At 39.3% G+C, this 20966-nt stretch overlaps 1 long non-coding RNA gene across 1 annotated transcript in view; it reads left to right on the top strand.

Annotated features, from left to right (window-relative positions):
* LOC143647412 (uncharacterized) overlaps positions 1–20966 on the top strand; it is a 93890-nt gene that overhangs the window by 21135 nt on the left and 51789 nt on the right. The window contains exon 2 of the long non-coding RNA XR_013158041.1: positions 22–155. This is a non-coding gene — a long non-coding RNA (uncharacterized LOC143647412). The remainder of the gene's footprint in view (positions 1–21; positions 156–20966) is intronic.

The raw sequence follows: 20966 nt of genomic DNA, 5'->3' as shown, positions 1-20966 counted from the left end.
AATACCTCTTTTGTTTTTCAGATGTGGCCTCACACTCTCTAAGCCCAACTCTGTAAGTGAAATCATTGCCCTCCCCACTACATGGGACATGACATCCAGGAAGGATTCTTTGACCTTTAACATCTCCCTGTCGGCATGGAACATGACTCCCAGGGGTGAGTCCGGCCCTGGCACCATGGAATCAACAATTCCATCCTGACCAAAAGGGCAAAAGGAAGTGTAACTAATAAAGTATCAGTGGCTGAGAGCATTCAAATAGTCAGGAGGCTACTCCAGAGGTCACTCTTTTGCGAGTTTCAGTTAGACATTGCTACCTATCATAACTTGCCAAGCCCCAACCAAAACCATTTCAGCAAATCCTAAAGAACACCTAGGGCAATATATAAGATTCTACCAAGGTTTCATGCACTAGGGTAACTTTCCAAAAACCTACAAACTTCAGATGGGTCCCTGGACCAGTTAGGTCCTAAAACATAGAGGGCCCAGCTAGTTCCATCTCTAGCTGATGGAACTAGAGATCAGCTAGTTCCATCTCCCTACCCCATATTATTGACAGCCCCTTCCAACATGAAAAAGTTAGAAATGGCCATAGCCCAAATACCCCTAAAAAGTGAGATAGAAAGATCAAAGGTGATGGTGGAGTTATTGTTGCTTTTTTTCTTTCTTTGCTTTGTGTATATGTTATATTATACAATAAAAAGAAGTTTAAAAAAAGGTCTTAATTATGCTAAAAGAGCTAAGGAAAATATCGACAAAGACCTAAAGGAAATCAGGATAATGAAAGATCAACAAAAGAGACTATCAATAGAGAATTGGAAATTATGAAAAGGAACCAAATGGGGCTGAAGACCACAGTAACAAAAATTAAAAATTCCCCAGATGTGTTCCACAATAGATTGGACCTGGCAGAAGAAAGAATAAATGAACTTTAAGATAAGAAAATTAAAATCGTTCAACCTGAGGAGTAGAAAAAGGAAAGAATGAAGAAAAACGAACAGATCCTGATGCTAGAAACCATCAAGCATATCAATTGATATATGTGGGAGTCCCAGAAGAAGAAAAAAGAGACAAAGGGGCAGAGAGAACATTCAAAGAAATAATTGGCTAACAATGTCCCAAATTTAACAAAAGACATGAATATACAAATCCAAGACATAAAAAATTCCAAACAGAATAAACCTGAATAGACCAACACCACAGCATGTTATAGTCAAACTGTTAAATGCCAAAGATAAAGAGAATATTTTTAAAACTGCAGGAGACGAACGATGTGTCACATCGAAGTAAATCTCAGTAAGATTAAGTGCTGACTTCTCATGAGAAACCATGGAGGCAAGGAGGAGTGGGAAGACATTTAAAGTGTTAAAGAAAAACACTACCAATGAAGAATTCTGATTTTGGCAAAACTATCTTTGAAAAAAATAAGGGAGGAATTAAGATATTCCCAGATAAAGAAAAACTGAGTGACTTCATCAGCACTAGATCAGCCTTATAAGAAAAATACTAAAGGGAGTTCTGCAGGTTGAAAGGAAAGAACATGAGACAATTGACCAAAGCCACATGAAGACATAAAGATCACTCTGGTAAGGGTAATGACATGAGTAAATAGAAATGCCATACTATTGCATTTTTTATTTGTAACATGCCCAACTTCCTATGGGATCTAAAAGGCAAATGCATAAAATGTAATGAGAAATTAGTGGTTTTTGGACTCATGGTGTATAAACATGCAATTTGTGGCAAGAACTATATAAAGGTGGAGGGAAGAGGGGTATAGGAGCATAGTTCTTGTATAATGTTGAAATTAAGTTGGTTTCTAAACAAACAAGAGGGCTAGAGATTTAGGATGTTAAACATAAGCTAAACAAGAAAAAAGAGCAAACAAGACATATCCAGTCTCTCTGAGAATCTCATGAGATTTGGTTTCAATGGAGTTTCAGCAGACTCTTGTGAGATTTGGTTGTTAGGTGAGGGGGGTTTACATTCTCTGACCTTTAACTTCTGTCCAGGTCATGTAGGGGGCTACATGACTTGCTCTCAGAATGGAGAAGGGGCAGGGTGCCAGCCCTGGGTCCTCACAGTGACTTTGCTCCTTGCAGCGAAATGAGAAGAGTGACATACCTACAGGATTTATACCGGGTACCCATTTTTTAAATTATCCCCCCTCCATACAATGAAATTGTTTTCTGTAATAGTAATATAATAATCAGTAGTGATCATACTGTTTGATTTTTTGGCATTCAAAAAAAGTTTCTCCCTTGAGCCACATTCAGATATATAATTCAGTGGTATTAATTGCATCCACAATGTTGTTCCACCATCACCATCATCCATTACCAAGTGACCATATTTTCTCTATTCATTTTTTGAAACAGTTAACAAAGAAAAAGGAATAAATTTCTATTTTAAAGATATTATTCACATTCAGTAAAATACTTCATATATGAATGTGCTGGTCTGAAAGGGTGTGTGTACCCTAGAAAAGCCATGTTTTAACCCTAATCCCATTTTGTAAAGGCATCCATTTCTTCTAATCCCTGTTCAGTACTGTATGTTTGAATCTGTAATTAGATCATCTCCCTGGAGGTGTGACTCAATCAAGAGTGGTTGTTAAACTGGATTAGGTGGAGATGTGTCTCCACCCATTTGGGTGGGTCTTGATTAGTTTACAGGAATCCTATATAACAGGAAATATTTTGGAGAATGAGAGTGATTCAGAGAGAGCAGAGAAGAGTGACATAGCCACGAGAAGCAGAGAGTCTACCAGCCAGCGACCTTTGGAGATGAAGAAGGAAAATGCCTCCCAGGGAGCTTCATGAAACAGGAAGCCAGGAGAGAAAGATAGCAGATGATGCCGTGTTTACCATGTGCTTTCCCAGATGAGAAAGAAACCTTAATTGTGTTTGTTATGTGCCTTCTCATTTGAGAGAGAAACCCTGAACTTCACCGGCCTTCTTGAACCAAGGTATCTTTCCCTGGATGCCTCAGATTGGACATTTCTGTAGATTTGCTTTAATTGGAGCATTTTCTTCGCCTTAGAACTGTAAATTAGAAACTTATTACATTCCCCTTTCTAAAGCCTTTTTGTTTCTGGTTTATTGCATTCTGGCAGCTAACAAACTAGAACAATGAACTAACAATTGCAATCATCAAACAAAAATATTACATGTCACAGTTTGCACTGTTGCAGTGTTTTAAAGTTTATGCCCAAATAAAAAAACTCCAAGCGGTCACATAAAATGACAAAAATTGAAGCAGTTTAACTTGTAGTTTTGTTTTAGTAATCACTGTGCTTTACATGTTAGTTGAAATCTACTATTTAAATGCAGAGATATGTAAACCCCAGGGGTTGGAGACTAACTAGGTCCCCTCAGGAAGTTCAACTTCCATTATAAATTTACTTTCCAAAAGAACATGAATACCTGAGTTCCCTGATGTTAAACAGTTCTCTGAATTAGCTTCTATGATAAAATACAATGTTTTTAAAGGATAAATAATAAAATATGTTCACTTGAAGCTTACGCAAAAATTATTAAAACTCCACTGTAACCTCAGCAATTGTGTAGAACTTAGACCAGCAAGTAGTTTTTTCACTGGCCTTGTTTGGAGTTACCCTTCCTGTTTAGGATGATGATAAAAATCCTGCAGGCTTTAGTAAGTTTTATTTATGTTTTTAAATTCTCTACAGGCAATACACCCCATTATTGCCTGCCCCTAAGGTAGACAGTTTCTCAGCCACCCTGATCTTACATCACTAAGATGAGATACATAGTAGAAAATAGAAAATCTTGTAAAGGTTGAGATTTTAAATTTCGTGTTGTTCCATGGAGGGGCAGCTTTTATTTATTTATTTATTTATTTAAAAAAAGTTTAACAACAAACGAACAAAAACATTCTTAACATATGATCATTCCGTTCTACATATATAATCAGCAATTCACAATATCATCACATAGTTGCATATTCATGATCATGATCATTTCTTAGGACATTTGCATCAATGCAGAAAAAGAAATAAAAAGTCAACAGAAAAAGAAACAAAACGAAAAAAAAAAAGACTATACATACCATATCCCTTACCCCTCCCTTTCACTGACCACTAGCATTTCAAACTAAATTCATTTTAACATTTGTTCCCCCTATTATTTATTTTTATTCCATATGTTCTACTCATCTATTGACAAGATAGATAAAAGGAGCATCAGACACAAGGTTTCCACAATCACACAGTCACATTGTGAAAGTTCTATCATTATACAATCATCTTCAAGTAACATGGCTACTGGAACACAGACCTACATTTTCAGGCAGTTCCCCCATGGAGGGGCAGCTTTTGAAGGAGTTGCACAAAAAAAGTATGTTAGGAAAAAAAGACTCTTGGTGACTATGGATAGAATGCATTGGAGGAAACTGAGCTTGAGTTTGTTTATTTCTATTGCAATTTTGCACATCTTTCCCAACCCCAGCAGTTCCCCACACTGCAAAAACCCATCTAGGGCTCTGAGTTCTAAGTAGCCTAAAGCTTAGTGTGCCATGCCCTCTTCAGTTTGGTCTTCTGTGGTTCTATGGACTTCTAATGCAAAGGCAATAATCTGACCTGCTCAAAGCCTCTTATCACACTTTGTTTTGAAATCCCAGCTCAGGCCTCAATCCCACAGAACATTTCCATCCAAAAATTTTCTGGCCATTCCAAATTATTGTAGCCTCTTCAGAACTTTCCCTCCCCAGAATTCTTGGCACTTTTTGGATCTGTCAAACCTAAGATAAGGTTTCTTAAAGGGCTTAAGAAATTATAAGGATTACATAAATGTAAAATTATAATATCTCTGGAATTGCTATTTAAATAGAAGCTTTCAGCGGAAAATTCCTGAAAGACCAGGCAGGTGTTTCAGGCTTCTTTGAATTTTGAAGAGCACTGCATTAATTTATGCTAGTGCACATCATAACTTCCAAACCCTACCGTAGCTCTCACTTTCTTTCAAGTTTGGCTTGAGACAAGACTGCTTTTACCAAGAAGATCTAGGCAGCTTTCATCTTTCTCAAAGTGTTTCTGGAGCATTAACCCTCCTCTGGTCCTCCACTTCCCCCTCTCCCCACACCTCACATCCTGGTTTCAAATTTTCAGAGAAAAGACCTCTCTTATCCCGCTGTTAGCTTTGTGTCCTCCGTCAGTGAATTCACAATCTAAAAGTCCTTAGTTCAAGTCTACTTCTCAAGGGGCTGCCCACTAATGCTAAACTGGAAGTCCTTTCTGTGGTTCCAAATACAATTCTTCCTTTCTTTTTATGGAGTAAATTTTTATGTAACAATATGGACTATTACCTCCTATCAGAGTCATTCAGGGTAACTCATCTTGCCTATTCATACACTCGAGTGTTAGCATTAACTCAACTTTATTCAGGAACCAATTCAGTAGTGTGCTGAGAAGATGAGTTGCCAGAAATTTTTGCAGAGCTCAAATTTCTGGTAGAATGCTTTACTTTTGGTGCATTATCAGTGTTGACTTGGGTTGGTCTTTAGGCTGTTAGGTAGAATTAAACTTTTCCTTTAAATATAAGTTTTTGATAGTTTAGCTTCACTGTTATTAATTTGGTTTGGGTTATTTAGCTCAGTACATAGTTTTTGTAATGCCTCTTAGCAGCAATAGGATTTTGGGACCATAATTTTTGAGGAACTAGACTTTAAAATGTTTGTGCTTTGTTATTCTAAGAGGACTCTTCTATAAGCCTATTGCTAAAGCAGATGTTTTGGCTATGTGCTTCTCATTAATCTGTGCCATTTACATAACATAAAACATGGACTCAACGCCTGCCAGGACCAGGCTCACCCCTGGGAGTCATCTCCAGGCTGCCAGGGAGATTTTCACCCTTGAATGTCATGTCCGTCCCTACTGTTTGACACAGTATCAGGGGTTTCCCCACTGGTAAAGTTTAATAGTTCCACCTTTTTTCTCCCATCCTTTAAGAGAATTTGCCAATACCTTTTGATTAGCTGCTTAATATACTCTGGGATATATCAGGGCTGCACATTAAGCTCTACAGGACCGAAGGCCATCATTCTTATTCTGGGTTCCCTGTGTTTGAGTTGTTTAAATGATTCATCTAGACAGATTGAATTAGATTATATGCTATTGAAAATTTAGGTTCTGGGCAATATAAAACTTGCTTCCTTTGGTCTCATAGAGAAGGTGAAGTTCTAAAATACAGACAATGTCTTCCTTACTCCTGTGTTCTGAATTACCTTAATCCCAGTCTGATTGGCTTCATTCTTATCTCTAAATACAAGGTTATTCCTCAAAATCCAGATATAACATTTACCATTCCAGTCTATATGTGACTGCTATGAAAACCTACAATCTAGGCCCCTGTCTTCTTATAAGTATTTTCTAAATGAGACCATACAATATTTGCTCTTGTGTTTTTGGCTTATTTTGCCTCACCAAATGTCCACAGATTTATTCTCAATGTTGCATGCCTCACAACTTCATTCCTTTTTGTAGCGGCACAATATCAATCATATGTATACGCTGTTGTTCACCAATATAGTTTTCAGTGAGTGCATCTTGCAGCTACCTCCATCTGTTGGGCACTATGTATAATGTCCAAGGTCAACAGTCCACCAACAGTCTCAGTTTTAGACAATTTCATTGTTCCCAAAATAACAATAACCAATGAACACACCCTCACCAAATAGAGAACCCAAACTTCCCCTTAACTCTTGTCCCTCCGCCTGTTATTTACCCCTGATATAGCTATGCTACTGTTGATATTTTCCTGTTAAACATAGCCCATAGCATGCAATAGAAATTTCCCCCTAAACCCAGAGCTGATATATTCTTTGTACAAGATTCATACCTTTGAAGTAGTACATGCAAGAACCTATTTGTATTTATGGTGTTAATCAGTGGGATACATGGATCTATACAACCCCTTTCAATCATTGTCAACCTTTACCATGGTCATAAAAGTGGAATCATACAGTATTTATCCATTTGTGTCTGGGTTATTTCACTCAGCATTATGTCCTCAAGGTTCATCCACTTTGTCATATGCTTCAGGAGATCATTTCGTCTTACTGCTGCATAATATTCCATTGTAACAAAATATACCACATTTTGTTAATCTCCTCATCTGTTCATGGGTACTTTGATTATTTCCATCTTTTGGCAATTATGAATAATGCTGCTATGAACATAGGTGTGGAAATGTCTGTTTGTTTCACTGCTTTCTGCTCTTCTGGGCATATATCAAGTAGTGGTATGGCCGGTCATAGGGAACCTCAATATTTAGTTTGGACAGTTGGAACCGCCAAATTGTCTTCCATAGTGGAAGTACCATTATACATTCCCACCAGCAGTGCATAAATGTCCCAATTTCTCCACCTCCTCTCCAACATTTGTAGTTTCCTTTTTGTTTAATAGCAGCCATTCCTATAGATGTGAAGTGGTACCTCATTGTAGTCTTGATCTGCATTTCCCTTATAGCTAATGAAAATGAACGTCTCTTCATGTGCTTTTTAGCCATCTGTATTTGCTCTTCAGAAAAATGGCTATTCATATTTTTAACCTACTCTATGATTGTGTTGTTTGTTCTTTTGTTGTTGAGTTGTATGATTGCTTTATGTGTGCAGGATATCAAACCTTTATTCAATGTACGATTTCCAAATATTTTTTCACATTGAGTTGGCTGCCTCTTTATCTTTGGACAGTCTTTTGAGGCACAAAAGCATTTGATTTTGAGGAGTTCCCGTTTATCTATTTTTTTATTTTGTTGATTGTACCTTGAGTGTAAAGTTTAGGAAGCTACCTCCTATTACTATGTCTTGAAGATGTTTGCCTTCATTTTCTTCTAGAAGTTTTATGGTACTAGCTCTTATATTTAGGTATTTGATCCACTTTGAGTTAATTTTTGTACAGGGTGTAAAGTAAGGGTCCTGTTTAATTATTTTGGCTATAGATATACAGTTCTCCCATGCCCATTTATTATTTTCTTTTTTTTGTTTTATTTTTATTATTAAAAAATGACCCAACATACCAACGTTCTTGATATACAATCCTTCTTGACATATGAACATTCTAGACATGGTTACAATCAGTGGCTCACAATATCATCACATAATTGTGTATCCATCACCATGATCATTTTTTGAACACTTGCACTTCTCCAGAAAAAGAAAGAAAACAGAAAAACTCATACATGTCATATCCCTTACTACTCCCTTTCATTGACCACTAGTATTTCAATCTACTCAATTTATTTTAACCTTTATTCCTCCTATTATTTGTTTTTTTAATCCATATTTTTTTACTCATCTGTCCATACCATAGATAAAGGGAGTCTCAGACAGAAGGTTTTCACAATCACAGTCACAATGTGAAAGCTATAGCATTATACAATCATCTTCAAGAAACATGGCCACTGGAACACAGCTCCACATTTTCAGGCAGTTCCCTCTAGCCACGCTAATGCACCATAAACTAAAAAGGGAATATCTATGTAATGTGTAAGAGTAACCTCCAGGATACCCTCTTGACTCTGTTTGAAATCTCTCAGCTGACACTTTATCTCATTTCTCTCTTCCCCCTTTTGGTTGAGAAGGTTTTCTCAATCGTTTGATGCTAAATCCCAGCTCATTCTAGGATTTCTGTCCCACATTGCCAGGGACAAATCAAAGAAGATTTAAATAAGTGGAAAAACATTCCACCCTGGGAGTCATGTCCCACATAGAGAAGGGGAGGACTGTGAGTTTGCTAGCCATGCTGGTTGAGAGAGAGAGAGGCTACATCTGAGCAACAAAAGAGGTTTTCTGGGGGTGACTCTTAGGCCTAATTTTAAGTAGGCTTAGTTTAACCTTTCTGGGGATAAGTTTCATATGAACAAACTCCTAGATTGAGGGCTTGACCTATTGATTTTGTTGTCCCACTGCTTGTGAAAATCTCAAGAATTCTCCAAATGGGGAAGTTGAATTTTGCCCCTTTCTCTCCCTTCCCCCAAGGGGACTTTGCAAATACTTCTTATTCCCTGGTCAAATCACTCTGCCATGCCCATTTATTGTAAAGGTTATTTTGTCCCAGTTCAGTGGATTTGGGGGCCTTGTCAAAGATCAGATTTGGTGGTCTATTGCTGCAGTCTTGATTTGATTCCATTGGTCAATGCTTCTGTCTTTGTGCCAGTACCATGCTGTTTTGATCACTGTGGCTTTATAATAAGTTTTAAAATAAGGAAGTATTAATCCTCCCACTTTGTTCTTCTTTTGTAGGATGCTTTTAGCTATTTGGAGTCTCTTTCCCTTTCAGATGAATTGAGTAACTAGTTTTTCCAAATCTTCAAAGTAGGTTGTTGGAATTTTGGTTGATACTGAATTCAATCTTTAGATCAATTTGGATAGAATTGACATCTTAACTATATTTAACCTTCCTATCCATGAGCAGGGAATGTCTTTCCACCTATTTAGACCTTCTTTGATTTCTTTTAGCAATGTTACATAGTTTTCTGTGTATAAGTCATGTAAGTCCCTGGTTAAGTTCATTCTTAAGAAGTTGATTCTTTTAGTTGCTATTTGAATGGAATTTTTTCCTTAATTGACTCCCTCGTTAGGCCATAGCTTGTGTATAGAAACATTACTGATTTTTGTACATTAATTTTATATGCTACCACCTTGCTGAATTTATTGGCTCAAGTAACTTTGCTGTAGGTGTCTCAGGATTTTCCAAGTATAATATCATGTCATCTGCAAATAATAAAATGTTACTTCTCCCTTTCTAATTCAGATGACTTTTGTTTCTTTTCCCTGCCTGATTGCTCTAGCTAAAATTTCTAGTACAATGTTAAATAATAATGGTGACAGAGGGCATTGTTGTCTCATTCCCTATCTTAGGGGGAAAGCTTTCATTCACCATTGAGGATAATGATGGTGTGGTAGTTAGATTCAGCTGTCAACTTGACCAGGTGAAGGCACCTAGTTTTGTTGTTGTGGACATGAGCCAATGGTACATGAACCTCATCTGTTGCTGATTACATTTGCAGTTGGCTAGGAGGCGTGCCTGCTGCAATGAATGATGTTTGATTTAATTGGCTGGTGCTTAAATGAAAGACTCAACATAGCACAGTCCATGCAGCTCAGCAAACCGCTTCTCAGCACTCGCAGGTCAGTCCAGGCCTTTGGAGATGCAGAAAGAAATCACCTCAGGGAAAGCTGTTGGAACCCAGAGGCCTGGAGAGAAGGCCAGCAGAGATCACCCTGAGCCTTCCCATGTAAGAAAGAACCTCAGATGAAAGCTGCCTTTCCTCTGAAGAACTAATGAAATAAATCCCCTTTTATTAAAAGTCCATCCATTTCTGGTGTGTTGCATTCCAGTAGCTAGCAAACTAGAACAGATGGCTATGGGTTTTTCATATATGCCCTTTATCACATTGAGGAAGTTACCTTTGATTCATACTTTTGAAGTGTTTTTATTAGAAAAGGATGTTGAATTTTCTCAAATGTCTTTTTAACTTCAATCTAGATGACCATGGGATTTTTCTTTTTCAATTTGTTAATGTACTGTATTACATTAATTGATTTTCTTGTGTTGAACCACTCGCATTCCTGGAATAAACCCCACTTGATCTTGGTGTATAATTCTTTTAATGTCATTGGATTTGATTTGCTAGTATTTCATTGAGAATTTTTGCATCTATGTCCATAAAGGAGATTGGCCTATAGTTTTCCTTTCTTAGAGCATCTTGACCAGTTTTGGTATAAAAGTGATGTTAGCGTCATAAAATGAGTTAGGTAATGTTCCTTTTTTCCTCAATTTTTTGGAAACTTGAGCAGGATTGCTCTTAGTTCTTTTTGGAATGTTAGATAAAATTTCCTTATGAAGCCATCTGGTCCTGGGCTTTTCTTTGTTGGAAGATTTTTGATGACTGATTGGATCTCTTTACTTGTGACTGGTTTGTTGAGATCTTCTATGTCTTCTTGAGTCAGTGTAGCTTGTTTGTGTGTTTCCAAGAATTTGTCCATTTTGTCTGAGTTATTTAGTTAGTTGGCACATAGTTGTTCATAGTATCCTTTTATGAATTTTTTTATTTCTTCAGAGTCAGTGGTAATAACCCCACCCTCTCATTTCTGATTTTGTTTATTTGCATCTTCTCTCTTTTTTCTTTGTCAATCTTGCCCGTGAACCATCGATTTTATTGATTTTCTCAAATCAATTATTTTATTGATTCTTTCTATTGTTCTTTTGTTCTCCCATTCATTTAACTATGCTTTATTGAGAAATCATTTAACTTTTGTTATTTCTTTTCTTCTATTTGCTTTGAGGTTAGTTTGCCATTCTTTCTCAAGTTCCACCAGGTGAGCAGTTAACTCCTTGATTTTTGCTCTTTCTTCTTCTTTTTTTTTTTATTAATTAACGGAAAAAAAAAGAAATTAACACAACATTTAGAAATCATACCATTCTACATATGCAATCAGTAATTCTTAACATCCTCACATAGATGCATGATCATCGTTTCTTAGTACATTTGCATCGGTTTAGAGGAACTAGCAACACAACAGAAAAAGATATAGAATGTTAATATAGAGAAAAGAAATAAAAGTAATAATAATAGTAAAAAAAAAAAAAAGAACAAAACAAAAAAACCCCTATAGCTCAGATGCAGCTTCATTCAGTGTTTTAACATGATTACTTTACACTTAGGTATTATTGTGCTGTCCATTTTTGAGTTTTTGTATCTAATCCTGTTGCACAGTCTGTATCCCTTCAGCTCCAATTACCCATTATCTTACCCTGTTTCTAACTCCTGCTGGACTCTGTTACCAATGACATATTCCAAGTTTATTCTCGAATGTCCGTTCACATCAGTGGGATCATACAGTATTTGTCCTTTAGTTTTTGGCTGGACTCACTCAGCATCTTTCTTCTTTTTTAATAAAGGCATTTAGGGCAACAAATTTCCCTCTCAGCACTGTCTTTGCCACATCCTCTATGTTCTGAAATGTTGTATTCTCATTTTCATTCATGTCCAGATAGCTAGCAGTTATTTTCTCTAGCAGTTTCTTCATTGACCTACTGGTTATTAAAGAGTGTGTTATTTAATCTCCATATATTTGAAAGTTCTCATTCTTTGGTGGTTATTGATATCCAGCTTCATTTCATTGTGATCAGAGAGAGTGCTTTGAATTATTTCAATGTTTTTAAATTTATGAAGACCCACTTTGTGCCCCAGCATATGACCTATCCTGGAGAAGGTTCCATGAACATTAGAGGAGAATGTATATCCTGGTGTTTTGGAATGTAATGCTCTATATATGTCTGTTAGGTCTAATTCATATATCAAATTGTTTAATTTCTCTATTTCCTTGTTGATCTTCTGTCTCATTGTTCTATCTATAGAGGAGAGTCGTGTATTGAAGTGTCCTACTATTATTGTTGAAACATCTATCGCACCTCCCTTCAATTTTGCCAATGTCTGTCTCATATACTTTGGAGCTCCTTGATTGGGAGCATAAACATTTATGGTTGTTATTTCTCCTTAGTGAATTCTTCCTTTTATTAATATATAGTGTCCTTCTTTGTCTCTTATGATGTCTTTACATTTAAAGTCTATTTTGTCTGATATTAGTATAGCTACTCTTGCTTTCTTTTGGTTCAGCTTGTATGGAACATCTTTTTCCATCCTTTCACTTTCAATCTATTTGTGTCCTTGGGTCTAAGACGAGTCTCTTGTAAGCAGCATTTGGCTGAATCATATTTCTTAATCCATTCTGCTGATCTGTATCTTTTAATTGGTAAATTTAGTCTACTAACATTCAAAGTTATTACTGTAAAGGCATTTCTTGAATCTACCATCTCATATTTGGATTTTATTTGTCAGATCTATGTATTCTTTTCCCTCTTTCTCTTTTTATCCTTCAAGTTACACTTACTTATACTCTTCAATTCTGCAGCCTCCTCCAGACCTCCCTCTCCTGTCTTTTTTTTTTTCTCAGCTGACAGAACTCCCTTTAGTATTTCTTATAGTGCTGGTCTTTTGTTGATAAACTGTCTCAGCATTTGTCTATGAAAATTTTAATCTCTCTCTCACTTTTGAAGGACAATTTGGCTGGGTCTAGAATTCTTGGCTGGAAGTCTTTCTCTTTCAAATCTTGAGTACATCATACGCCTGCCTTCTCACCTCCATGGTCTTGGTTGAATAGTACCAACTCAGTCTTATGTGGTTTCCCTTGTATGTAGTAGATCATTTATCTTGCCACTTTCAGGATTTTCTGCTTCTCTTCAACACTTGACAGACTGATTGATATCTGTCTTGGAGTAAGCCTATTTGGATCTATTCTATTTGGGGCTTGTTGAGCTTCTTAGATTTGCATATTTATGTCTTTTGTAAGAGTTGAGAAGTTTTCCCCCATTATATGCTCAAACTAATCTTTCTAACCTTTTACTCTTCTCTTCTCCTTCTGGGATACTGATGATTCTTATATATGTATGCTTTGTTTGTTCCATCATTTCCCTGAGATCCAATTCAAAATTTTTCATCTTTTGTGCTTTTGCTCTTTTCTGTGTTCAAAATCAGTTGTCCTGTCCTTTAATTCACTTATTTCTTTTCTGCCTCTTCAAATCTACTTTTGTGTGTCTCTAGTGTATTTTTATTTGGTCTACAGCATCTTTAATCTCTGTGATATCAATTTTTTTTATTATTAATTCATTCAAATTCTTCTTTATGCTCTTCTAGTGTCTTATTGATCTCCTTTATGTCATTTGCCATCCCATTGATTTTATTTAGTAGAGTTAAATGAACATCTTTGAATTATTGTTCCAAAGTCTGTGTCTCCTCCAGTTTTTTAATTTGGTCATTAGGTTGGGCTATATCTGCCTGCATCTTCATATGCTTTGTGATCTTCTGTTGCCTTCACAGCATGTAAATATCTTGATAGGGTTACTTTGGGAGTTGATTTCCTTCAATAATCTAAAGCTTTGTATTTGACAGACAAGTGTGGGCAAGGATATGGGGCGTAGAGAAGGGCAAACAGTGTGGTGATGAGTTGCAGTGCAGGAATAGGATCAGGTTGGGGATGCAGGGTTGTAAAGGTGTGGTGTGGGGGCTGTGGGGGCTGTGGGGGGCTTTGGGGGGTGCACTTCAGGCAGGCCTTGGAGCACAGGAGCAGTGTGTGGCATGGGGGACCTAGAGGTAGGGCATGGTGGAGGTGGGTGGAGCTGCCATGCAGACGAACAGGTGCTGGTGCCCCAGCAGGATGTGAGTGGGCATGGAATGAGGGTGTCAGGGTATGGAATATGGGGCACAAAGATCAGGGCAAATGGCGAGTAGGGCAGGGGTACATACTTGCAGAGGGGGAGGGGCCCAGGAAGGATGCACTGTGTGCAGGAGTGGGGTGCCAGTCATAGGGGCTGTGGGGTGTGGATCAGGTGCAGGTGTTGTGGGGTGAGCAGGGCCCTAGAGTGGTGGTGTAAGTGTGTGGGGGTGGAGCAGTGGTGCCTACCTGTGCAGGGCAGGAGCTGTGAGGCACAGACACACACATGAGCACCTGCAATATGTGGGAGAAGGACATGCTGGGGGTGGGGCAAGGGTGTGCAAGTGAGCAGGGCAGGAAGGTGTGGTTCTATGATTCAAGAGGTTCATGCGCAGATACAAGGGTGCATGGCAGGCAGGATGTGCTGTACTCATGCACAGGTCTGGGGGGTGGGGCCCTGGTGTGCTTAGAGGCAGCAGGGTGGGGGTGCACCTGCATGGGCTGGAGGTGGGTGCTGCCAAGATGTGCCAGTCAGTGCTTGTCCAGAGCTGGGTGGGCAAGTGTGGGCACCTGTACAGGGCCAGGGAGGTGGGGTATAGAGATTGAGGGGGCAAGGTGTGGATATGTGGGTGCTAAGGCGGACAAGATGTGTTTGTGTGCATGTGTGTGCATGGGTCTGGGGGAGACAGATGTTGATGTGTGTGTGCGCCGAGCTCAGGGGGTGTGGAACAGGAGTGCACAACTGCACAGGCTGAGGGTGGGTGTGGCTCAGGTATACAGGTGAGCTTCTGCAACGGGGAGAGAGGGAGAGGTATTTAAGGGTGAGGGGCTGGGTGCAGAAGAGTGGGTCTTGGGATGAAGATGTGCACTTGCATGGGAGACGTGGGTTGGGCTGGGGCAACATGTGTGGGACATGGATTTGGTGTGGGGTTTCACGGGGGCTTCAGGGTCAGGTGCTTGGTGGGAGGTGAGTGGTGGGGTTCAGATGCATGGGGTGTGGGGATGGTCACAGGTTGTGGGGTGGGGGCAGCATGCATGGTTGTACTGTGTTCAAGGAATGTGGTTGGTTTACTTCCTAGTCCCCATCTCCCTGTCTGTGCACTGCTGAGGGCTCCGGACCTCCGTTTGGACAGGGGAGCTTTAGGCTGTCTGCACTAGCTGGATGGTCTTCAGTTCTCTGGGTCTCAATTCTTCCACTTTTGCAACCAGGACCTCCTGCGTGTACAGAGCCACAGGCACCTCTGTGTTGGTCCCACAGGAGAAATATCTGAGTTCAGTGTGGAAGCAGCACCATAATCCACAGGGCCCAACATGGTCAGATGCTCATTTTTGCCTCTGGGTGGCTCTTCAGGAAGGCCTGCAAGGGGCTGGCCATGACATACTGGCTGCACAGGTGGCATGGCCCCAACAGGAGGCCTCCTCAGGACCGGGAGCAGCCCTGCACCCCTGTGCCCTGGCATGCCTGTGGGACCTGCCCAGACCTCCCAGTGCAGGAATGGAACATGCACTGGTGAGCTCCTGAAAGGTCTGTTACAGATCCCTCGGGAGCACCAGGTGAGCCCTCAGGAGGGCAGAAAGCCCAGGAGAGATGGGGCAACACTGGCTGAGCCAAAGGCAACTAACAGCCCCCTATTTCTCTTAATATCTGTATGATATGCTACCTGAGGAGGTTTATGGATGGACATTTAGATTGTTTCCAGTATTTTTCTTTAATGAGCAATACATAGCTGTTTTGGTTTACTGAAGCTGCTAGAGTGTAATATACCAGAAACAGAATGGCTTTTAGAAGGCAATTTATTAAGTTGCAAGTTTACAGTTCTAAGGCCATGAAAATATATCAAAAGGAAGTTACCTTCACTCAAGAAAGGCTCATGCCATCCAAAATCTTTGTCAGCTGGGAAGGCACGTGGCTGGCATCTGCTGGTTCCTTGTACCTGGGCTCCATTGCTTTCCGCCTCTGTTTCCTGTGGGGATTCCTCACTTGGCTTCTCCAGGCTGTGTTTCATCTCTCGGCTTCCCTTGGCTCTCTCCAGATTCTGGCTTGCTTAGCAGATCATGGGAAGGCACGTGGCAATGTCAGCTGGGCTCTGCATTTCCAAATGTCTGGGTGTCATGTAGGTTCTGTTGGCTCTATAAGCACTCTTAATATCCATATTTCTATCAGCTGTAAAGCAACTGTTCTTAAAGTGTCTGCATCTAAGATTTCTTAAAAATGTTTCCCCTTTTAAAGGACTCTAATAAACTAATCAAGACCCACCTTGAATGGGTGGGGTCACATTTCTATCTAATAAAAAAGCCACACCTCAGGTGGGCCGGTGGTAGAATGTTTGCTTTCCATGCAGGAGCCCTGGGCTCGATTCCTGAACCATGTGCCCCCACCACCACCACCCAAAAAAGCCACACCCACAACTGGGTATTTCACATCTCCATGGAAACAATCCAATCAAAGTTTCCCACCCTAAACAACAGGTCTGGCCATACAGGATTGGATCAGAATTAAAACATGGCTTTTCTGGGGTACATAATAGTTTCAAACAAGCACAACAGTAGAGGTTGCATATATGCAGATTTATCAGTAGGATAAAGTACTAGAAGTGAGAGTACTCACTCAAAGAGTGTGTTCATTGTAATTTTCAGTCGTTGCCAAATTTCCTTCTACAGAAGTTGCACCAATTTACACTCCTACTGGTAATATAAGGAAGTGACTGTTTCCCAAAATGCTGACCAACAGTGGGTTATCAAATCTACCACTCTGTGGGGTGACAAAATGATATTTTGGTACTATCTTATTTTGTATTTTATTTTATATGAAGTTGAGCATCTTTTCATGTTTAAGAGCTGCTTGTATTCCTTTTCAGTGAACTGTCCCAATCCTTTGGCCATTTTTCTATTGTATTATTCATCTTTATTGATTTATAGGAACTGTTTATATATTAATGAAATTGGTCCTTTGCACTACGAATGATTAACTAATGCTTTCTCCAATTTGTCATTTGTCTTTTGCTTTTTTTTATTGTTTGCTTTGTGTGAAAGGGATATGGCGAGTTGCCATGAAGGTATTTTTTTATTTTCATGTAGTCAAATTTATCAATCTTTTTTGGGTTACTAGTCATCCTTAGAAGGACCTTCCCTACTGTGAGACTAAAAAAATTCATGAATTCTTCTAGATGTTTGCAGTGTCATTTTTGATGTGTGAATCCTCGACCCATCTGAAATACAGTTTAGTGTAAGGTATAAGGGTGGGGATCCAACTTTCTCCAGATTGCTACCCATTTTGTTAAATAACATTTCTTTTCTCCTTTCATTTGAGTTGTTACCTACCAAATTTCCAGAGATACTTAAATCTGTTTCTAAATTTATTTTCATTAGTCTGTCTCTTCATTCATCAGAACCATATTTTTTGGAAAAGTATTAGTTTCAGCTTTTTTCTTAGGCTAGGGTCTGAGGGAGGATGGGGTCTCCGCATGTATTTCCCATATGGCTCTGAAAACTTGTTCCTGTCCCAGGCAACCTTGGAGATTTTAGTGTATTCGGTGACACCTGCCGGCAGGCACCACAAGAGTCCCGAGAATGATAGACAGGTGACGGCCACTCCCCGGGTCTGAGACACCACGCAAGCACAGCAGCATTGGAATCGGGGTTCCAGGTCCGAGGTGAAGGGGTCAGGGGCACTTTGCGGAGGATCCTTGAGCTGGACGGCCTTCCAGGCCTGAGGCATTTATTCAGTGCATGGTCCTTTCGAAGACACCTCAGTGGAAGAGAGTTCATGGAATTCAACGAATATTTATTGAGCATCTACTGTATGCCACACACAAAGCTTGAACATGGAGTTATGGGGTTGCAGCAGTGACTGAGACAAGGCCCCATTTTCTCAAGGAGTAATTGGGAGCAACAGGAAAAAACACACAACTAAACTAAGACAATTTCTGAGAGCTGTGCCAGCTATGAGGAAAATAAGATGGTGGAGACCAGTGATGAAAACAGAGCGGGTGTTAGGGATGGGGCTCGGTGATGAAGAGGAGCCGCTCATGCAGAGGTCTGGGGGAAGTACATTGCAGGCAGAATAAATAGCACATGCAAGGGCTGGGAGATGAGAAAGTGATGGCGTTGGAGTCTTGAGCATTTGGGGGATCCAAAGGCCCCAAAGGCCCCAAGATCAGTGAGTATGGGGTGTAGTTGAGGAACGTGTTGAGCTGAAGCTGGAAGCAAAATGGTGGGCGCGCCTTAGAACCCTAGTTGAGTTTTCTGGGCGATGGCAGCCAGGGAATGTCTCTGAGCAGAAGGATGCTACGACCAGAGCTGGGCTTCGGAAAGATGAAGGGGTGTCCATGTGTTGAGGGTGGACCCATAGGAGGGAAGTTTGACTCCAGGAAGATCATCCGAAAGATTTGTGGTTTTAAGATATGTCCACAAATTCTTTGATACATCTCCTTTCAAAAGGAGGAGGCCAAACACCACCACACACACACACGCACACACACCCTAATTGTGAGCTATATTGGTTCTAACTAATAAAATGTAGCAAAAGGTCTGGAGTGAGAGATCTGAGATGAGGACATAAAGGCATTGTGGTTTCTGCCATACTCTCTATTTTGTATCTTTCATCCATGGGGAGCCAACTGCTGTGTCCTGAGGACACTGGAGCAGCCCTGGGGAGAGGCCCACAGGGCCAGACTTTCTGGTGTTCCATCCTGGAATCAGACCCTCCAGCCCTGGTCAGGCCATCATGTAATGCTACCGGAGCCATTGTCTTCACTGCAGCCTTTGCAGAGACCCTGAGCCAGAACTATCCAGCGAAGCTGCTGACCCACAGAAACTAAGAGCCGTTAGATGCTTGGGGGGTAATATGTTAAAGAAGCAACAGATAATTAACACAAATGTACTACCAAGCTTTTGAAATGGGAAAAGAGAAAAAGAAAGAAAAACTTTTCAGGTCACAAAATATTCATTGTGTAAAACTGCAAAAATATTGAAATTGAGAGAAAAAATAATTTGTTGGAATTCATCCACCAATGTCAAAAAACAGCCACTCTTGATATTTCTTTCTAGTTATTTTTTCTTTATGTATGTTTTTTAATCCAGCTGATCTCATTTTATATCTTGCAATTTTCTTGTAAAGTAATCATTTTAAGCATTTTTTCCATGCAGCTACCAAGTCTTCACAAGCACAGGTTTCCCCCCAATTAATATATTTATGAATGTATTTGCCAAACCACCTGGAAGGACATTGGCTTTGAAAACCTTTATATTAAGTCTTATTGGTATTTTCTTTATCAAAGTTAAAGTATCTTATTTGTTATTATTGCAAAAGTAATATGTGCTAGTAATAAAAAGTCATACTATACCGAATTATATGAGGTAAAAAGCAAACACCTGAACTCTGGAAAAGGGTATTGCTTTAAATATGATGTATAAACTTCAAGAATGTTAATGCATGTAAGTAACACACATGTATATAAAGTTATTTATATCATTAGAGTAGTACTACATGTAATTTTTAGTAACCTGCTTTTTACACATAACATTATAATTCCTTTTCTCTTTCCGTGTAGTACATAGCTCCTTCTCCAGATCTGCCTAATACATGTTACATGGATATACAGTAATTTATTCAATCAATTCCTTCTTGAAGAACTTTTAGGTTGTTTTCATCTTCTTTGCTGTCAGAAACAATGCTACAGTGAACATCTTTGTAAATAAAAATATTTTTGCACACTTGTCCTTTATTTCCTTAGGATAAATTCCCAGAAAGAGATTAAACAGTCTAAGGATATGCATATTTAAACTGTTCATCTATATGATTAACATTAAGCCCCTTAAAGTTTATAGCCTCTTACTCTCTCTGCAGGGTGCAGACTTACCAATTTCCCCACATTTTCACCAACCCTGGTCATTATCAGCCTTTTATATCTTTGACAATCTGACAGGTGCAATGTAATGCAGTTCATTGTTTTCACTTGCAGTTCTTTGATGAATAAAAAGGTGAATATCAAAAAAAAGTACTAGTTTTATAATGTTTTAATGTCTAGTAGACCTAAGTACCCCATTATACTTTTTTCCAGAATTTTCTGACTACTGTTTATTTTTCTACATAAACTTTAGAATCAGTTTGGTTTGATCCAAAATACTATGGTAATCTTTTAATAGGGACTGTATCAAATTTATAAATTAACCTAGAAGAGTTTAGACTTTTTCTCCACGTCTTTGGTCTCACTATTTTCTTTTTCTACTTGATAGCATGGATGGCTGGGTTAAGTGAATCGCAGGGTGTTTGTAACAGTCTGGGGAACTAGACTTCAAACCTTTTCCATGACTAGTCTGAGCCCCTTTGTCAGCCCACACTGGGACCTCCTCCTAGCAGCAAGTCTGTGGGCCTCCAACTAGCTTTCTCCCTCCAGATGGAAGCCCTCACTTATTCTAGGATAGGGGACTTCACCCACTCTTTCTTAGATGCTCTCCTTAAATCCCAAATCTGGCTGCACAAGGGGGACAATCTTTGCCCCAGTTTCTTCCCTTCCCCATTTTCCTGAAAACTGGGCAGAACCTTTTAAAAGTTTTATTGTCAATTACTCTGGGGAAATGGACAGAGAGCTAAAACACATGATAAATTTATAAAGAGTAAGGAGACATAAAAAAATCTCTTCCTCTGACCACATAGTTTTTTTCCTTAACATATGAACATTCCATTCTTCATATATAATCAATGACTCACAATATCATCACGTAGTTATATA

Source organism: Tamandua tetradactyla, chromosome 9 (genome assembly GCF_023851605.1).
Source record: "Tamandua tetradactyla isolate mTamTet1 chromosome 9, mTamTet1.pri, whole genome shotgun sequence".
In the NCBI taxonomy this organism is placed as follows: Eukaryota; Metazoa; Chordata; class Mammalia; order Pilosa; family Myrmecophagidae; genus Tamandua; species Tamandua tetradactyla.
The sequence above is the reverse complement of the archived record's forward strand: the minus strand, read 5'-3'. Positions and strand labels throughout refer to the sequence as shown.